The 6,000-nt window shown below is 56.6% G+C and overlaps 1 protein-coding gene across 13 annotated transcripts in view; it reads left to right on the top strand.

Moving 5' to 3' along the window:
* The first annotated feature begins 1,217 nt into the window (after positions 1 to 1,217).
* The window catches only part of Mapt (microtubule associated protein tau), a 97,322-nt gene continuing 92,539 nt past the window's right edge, over positions 1,218 to 6,000 (top strand). For 2 of the 13 annotated variants that reach the window (XM_047547098.1, XM_047547095.1), the window contains exon 1: positions 1,219 to 1,384. The gene's annotated coding sequence lies outside the window, so the exon portion shown is untranslated. Of the gene's footprint in view, positions 1,385 to 6,000 lie in introns of all 13 variants that reach the window. The other 11 variants (XM_047547099.1, XM_047547094.1, XM_047547107.1 and 8 more) reach the window with 8 other exon arrangements.

Below are 6,000 nucleotides of genomic sequence, written 5' to 3'. Positions count from 1 at the left end.
GAAATAACAGCAAGGCTCAATTCCAGAAACTCAAAACCTGTGGCTTAAGAAATTAACTCCACTTCCATCACCCATGTGAATAAGGCTTTTTAAGTTATTTTTTATTTTTATTTTTTATTTTGGCAGTACTGGGGATTGAACCCAGGGCCTCACTCATGCAAGGCAAGCATTTTTAGTTACTTGCTTTTGTATTAATTTGTAACACACACCACTGTTTTCTTTCTGTTTTTGTTTTTAGTAATAAAAAAAAGTCATGCAAATTAAGGCCTCAAGACAAATTCCCTTCTCCCTAACAGATAACCAACCCCGCCCCCATACACAGGCCGTCAATGCGTTGTTGGAGATATTAGAAACCCAAGTCAAGGCCAAAGCCCAGAGTCTGGGCGACTTCGAGAACCAGTGTCACTAGTGTTTCAGTCTGAGGCATGTCACCCAGGTGAACGACTCCAGCAGACACTTAAAATCCAAATCTCAAGCTTTACTTATGGTATGAAGGTGTTTGAACAAACGAGATAAAAATAACCGTGCATGTGAAAATGCTTTGCAATGTGTTAAGCATCATTTGAACTTCGTCTCATTTAAATTTTTTTCTAGGGTCATAGTTAAATGTATTATGGATTCAAATGCTCCTGACACTGTATTACAACCCAGCTGGGCTGTTTTTAGGAGGATTCGTTAAGGCAAGGATTCACTTTGGTAGTAAGGGCAAAGGTGAGAAACAACGAATAAAGCAAGCGGCCAAAGGGAAAGTGGTCTCCAGCCGGGAGGTTTCGGGAAACTTGGGGGCCTGGGGGAGGCCTCGGGGTGTGGGGTGGACTGAGGAGCCAGCTAGGTGGAAACCCGCTCGGGGGCTCAGTAAGGTGGGACACTGCCCCAGGCGATGCAGAAAGGAAAGGGACAGCCGACCTCGCGGGCCCGAGGGAGGAGACCCCTCCGACAGACAAAGGCTGCATCCGCGGGAGGCCGAGAGTGCGCGTGCGCCACGCAGCGCGCGTGCGCGCGGCGGTCAGCGCCGCGGCCCGAGGCGTGGCGGGAGTGGGACCAGGGAAGGGAAGCGCCGAGAGGAGCGAGCCAGGAGGCGCGGGAGGGCCGAGTGGTGGGGTGCTCGCGCGCGCCCACTGGCGGCCGGAGGGAAAGGTGCCGCGAAGGCCTTAACTGCCCGCCCCTCCCCTGAGGAGGCTCGCGCTCCCGCTGCTCGCGCCTGCGCCGCCCGCCGGCGTCGGGAACGCGCCCTCTCGCCGGCACGCGCGCTCGCAGTCACCGCCACCCACCAGCTCCGGCACCAGCAGCAGCGCCGCCGCCACCGCCCACCTTCTGCCGCCGCCGCCACAGCCACCCTTTCCTCCACTATCCTCTTCTGTCCTCGCCTTCTGTCGACTATCAGGTAAGAGCTGAGGCTCCGAAATCTGCCTCCCCGGCCGCTCCTCTGCATCCCCCGCCGCCGCCCCTGGCCCCAGAGATGGTTTTAACGCGCTGGGCATCAGTTCGGGGCCACGGCGGGGGCCCCTCGGTGCGCCCTCGGTGCTCGGGGGCAGGGACTAGGGCGACTTGGAAAGGCACGCGTGCAAGGGATGCACGCGCGCGTGTGAGGGAGTGTGTCTATGTGTTCGTGTGTGCTGGGGGGTCCTCAAGACCCGCTTCGCGCAAACCGCGAAGGGGAGGCTGTGCCCACAGGGTGGGGCGCGGATGGCGGTGACCTGGAGGAGGGGGCTACTCTGCACTCTCGATCTCAGCCTTTTGCCGCAATGGGCGTGGGTCTATGTGTGTGTGTGGCGTGGGGGCCCAATGACGACCCTCGAAACCGAACCTGAAATCCGATTTTTTTGCTCCAGTTTGCCATCAGTTCTAAGGAAGATGTGGATCGGGTTCTAGAAAAGATGACTCCCTGCATACCTTTCCCTACACCCCAGCCCTGGTAGCGATGCCCACTGGGCCCTCACTGCCCTTGATTAAGGCGGTGGCTCGCCCCCTCCCCTTTTCCTCCTTCAAAAATCCGCAGGGGACATTTGGGGGCTGGGAGGAATTGGGGAAATGGGGAGGGGTCCAGGCGCTGTCACTTTAGCTGCCCTTCCCCCTGCGCGCGCCTGGTAGCAGAGACGAGACCAGCGCCGTGCCCGAGAAAAGGCAGTACACGAATCCCAATGTGGAAGCTTGAAAAGGCAGGGGTCACCTGGCCTTGCGATGTTGAGGAGACTCGGCGGCCGCGGCTCCCTGCTCATGGGCGCGCACAGCCGCAGCCCTGCACAGACGGGCGCGGGGGCTGCAGGTGCATTTCGGGGCGGGTTCCTTTCTCTGTGCTCTGCGCCCGGCGCCCCGCGTGTGCGCTCCCTGCCGGAGGCGCGGGGCTGGCGCGTAGGGCTCGCCCCTCACTGCGGCAGTGGGTGTGGACCTGGGTGGGCGAGGAGGGGGAGGGTAGGCTGTGCCTCCTCCCACTCCCACCCTCCTCATCCCCCCCCCTTCGGAACGCGAGGTGCCATCTTTTTGCGGCGTGTCACGTCTTTATCGTACCATGCCAAGTCTGGTGGCCGGTCTTCGGAGGACAGGGCAGGGACTGGAATGGAAGAAGAGAAGGGCAATCAGCGCTGAAATCTTGACGTTTGGGGCCGCGGGCGTAAGCACTGGGGTCTTTGAAGGGAGCTCGCTGCTTTGTTCGTAGAGGTTAGGTGATCTGCGATCTGGCTCCCAGCCCTGTTTTTTGCTTTTGCTCTATGAGGGCATTTAGCTACCCACCTCCCGAAACCCCCCTCTTTTTTCACCCCTCATTTCTGACCCTTTTGTTGAATCTAGGGATTTGCTAGGATCGATGAACTCGAGTCACAGCCCGCAGGGCACGCACAGAGCGGGCGTGACTCCGAGCAGCCCCCTCCCGGAGTTCCGCCCAGCGCCTGGAGGCGTCAGCCAGGCCAAAGGGGTGGGATTTGAGGTCTGGGCGCGCGGGCGGGTAGTCAGAGAAGGACCGTACGGCTCCCCATAGCCTGAGCGTCCTTGGAGGCTACACCCCACCAGGTTTACAGCTAGGGGCGCTGATCATGGGTGGGAGGAGATCGCAGATGGGCCCCTCCCTCCTTTACACCCGGTTGCTTTGCCCCACCGGAGAATGTGAGGAGGGAACAGTCGGAGGTTCCCTCAGGTGCTGCGGCCACACCCATCTTTCCGAGCCCACTGGGAGGTGGGCACCGAGTGGGGGTTGCCGTGGGAACCACAGGCGTCGGGAGGAGGAACCTCGGGGCATTGCCCCGTCCCCTTCCCCCTGGAGGTTGGAGACGCTGGGTTAGGGGTGCCAAACCGGACTGGTCTCCTGGCGGAGGAGAGGAGGAGACCCCAGGGCCTAACCTGTGGCTCATTTAATTGGTCCGGCAGCTACAACTACCCAGGTTTTTATTATCATGGGCGTGCTGATTAATATTTTATTAATGTTATTTATCTTAGGTGTGGGATTTTCACTTAAGAGTTGGAGTTCACTGCCGCCCTTGAAACCGAGGCGGGGGAGGGGGCGAACAAGTGCCAGCCCCGCTGTGCTGCGGTGAGCTGGGTCCACGAGGTTTTCTGGTTAATTCTATCGCCGAACACTGGTGCGGGGGCGCAGTTCTGAGACCGACGAGCACCTCCTGGGGCCGTTCGCTCCCGCGGGCTGCCTAGGTTGTTCTGAATTTATGGGGAGTGTCTTGGCTCAGGTGGAGAGCCCTCTCCGGGCCTGGCCGCCCCTCCCCAGCTGTGGCGTCGGGATTGGAGCCAGGGCGCTGCAAGGCTTCGGCGTGTGGCTGGGCCAGCCGCGGGAGGGTTTCGGGAGTGGCTGAAGGATCCATTCAAACCTCTTCCAACCCTCGCCCTCCGACAGAGCCCGACATAGGATTCCCATCCCAGACCGAGCGGGGATCTTGCGGCGACCCTGGTAAAGGGAGGCTTGTGAACAAGGCCACCCATTGCGGGATGCCCATTGCAGAGATATCACCTCCTGTCCGTTGGGGGAGACCAACGGGGGCGAGCGCATTTACCCCAATGCAGGAACAAAGCGCAGGCGATGCTTCTGTTATTTCACTCCATTTTGAAATGCATTGGAGGTTTACTTGGGCGTTTGGGTCAGCAGGGCCGGGGGAGCGTCTATTAATTGAAGGATCTCAGGGCTGGGGAATGGCCCTTAGAGTGACCATTGGGAATCTGTATCCCTGGCTCTGCGCGAGCTTTAACGAAAGGACTGTACCCCAGGAGCTGGGAGGATGCAGCCTTTGAGCCTGTGCCCGGATGGCGGAGCGCATCGGGAACTGTCCAGGCATCCATCTGCGCGCGCGTGCGCGCAAACACACAAACTCACCATACCCAGCAGGCGGGGGTACTCTTTTACGTCCAGTGACACCCCACTTACCTTCTGGCCCTCCGGAAACTGTAAATCCAAGTCCTAATTTCGAGGTGGAATGGATGATGGTGTCTAGGACAGCGACTACCGGCGGCCGGTCCCGACTGCCGCACACTCAGGCTCCAGGCTCAGCAGCACCGCTTTGAGTTCCCTGTGATCCCTGCCCCGCCCCCTCCACTGACCCATCCCATAGCAGAAAAGGAAATGGCTTTCCAGTCCGTAGTTAATTCTGTGATGTCATTTTGTGTTTAATGATGTTCCTTATGTTTACCCCATAAGGAACTTCTCTGTTCCCCATCTCCAAACCCTCTAGGTAAATAGATGGATAGATATAGACTGGTTTCGTGCAGCAGCATCCTCCCCCGGTACCGCCTCTTGAAGCTAATTCATTCCTTGACCAGCTTTTGCTTCCCTAGCACGTGTTTACAGCCAATAACTTGGCTTGGCTTTTGGGTTCACCTTTGGACGAATTGGGGGAGGGGTTTGTTGGCTTTGCTGTGTTTTGGATGAGTGACAGCGTCTCTGCCCTGCACAGACCTTGTTTGCACACACCCGTGGTGGAAGGGTGTGGCTTTTAAGTGACTTCTAGTGTCAGGCACTGCTCTCCAGACAAGAACAAAGGGACGGGATAATGCCCACCAATTGCAGGGAGAAAACTCGAATGGGTTTGATTGAGGAAAGATCAGATTTATTCCCATAGGGAAAAGAATCCTTTCAGTTGAACATGGCCTTCGACCCACATGCCCTTGGAAGTCAAGACCAGCCTGGAGATGTGATAGGACCTGGTGCCCTTTGTTTAGGCTGACTTTGCCTTCAGCCTTTTTAACTTTAGTTCTTGTGGCTCATTTGTTGAAAAAAATTAAGAAATTTTTCCCATCTTCCCTCAGCAGTATGCATGTGGTTTGAGTGTTACTGAGTGTGTCTATGAATATGTGCTACTTTTCCAATTAGATGTGATAATTTTCCCACTGAACCTTGCCATCTAATATTTAGTTAATATCTTCCTTATCCCCCTTTGAAAAAGAATCACTCCAAAACAAAACAAAAGGGTTTGTGTAGGGTCCTGCAGCTGACGTGTGACAGGCATTCTGTCCATACTGATTTAACATCTTCTTACAATGGAGAATCGAGATCTGGAGGATGGCAAAGAGAAAGCGGATTGGGAGGCAATGTGCTTTGGTCATGGTCGCAGTATCAGGAAGGTGTGGGGATACATCCTATGCAGTTTGTCCTGACTGTGTCTAATGACACCCAGACAGCTGCCTGGGTCCCAGTATACCTCCTTGCCCTCTCTTCCCCCTGCCTGCCACCTTTCATGGTGGAGGTGGGACCCCCACTTCCCCTGCTCCTTCCTGTCCCCCAACCCTGCTTTTTTCATCATTCACTCCAGAGATTCCTCGCCCTTCCACACCCCCAGAGGCACTCACTTGCCATGTGCAGGAGTTAGGTGCTTCCACTAGTGACATGGAGCTGGCACTGGGAACACCTCTGAAGGTGAGGGGAAGAGAAGACCCCAACCTCACCAACTGGGCTGCAGCAGGCAGAGGAACCGTGATGCTTCTGTGGGGACTCTTGGCTGTTTTCCTGTAAAACAGTGGTTGTGTGCTGGGGCGACTGAGCTGTTTAAGAGATTTTTACTTTCACAG

Source organism: Sciurus carolinensis, chromosome 3 (assembly GCF_902686445.1).
Source record: "Sciurus carolinensis chromosome 3, mSciCar1.2, whole genome shotgun sequence".
Classification (NCBI taxonomy): domain Eukaryota; kingdom Metazoa; phylum Chordata; class Mammalia; order Rodentia; family Sciuridae; genus Sciurus; species Sciurus carolinensis.
Note: the sequence above shows the minus strand (reverse complement) of the source record. Positions and strands in the feature narration are given on the sequence as shown.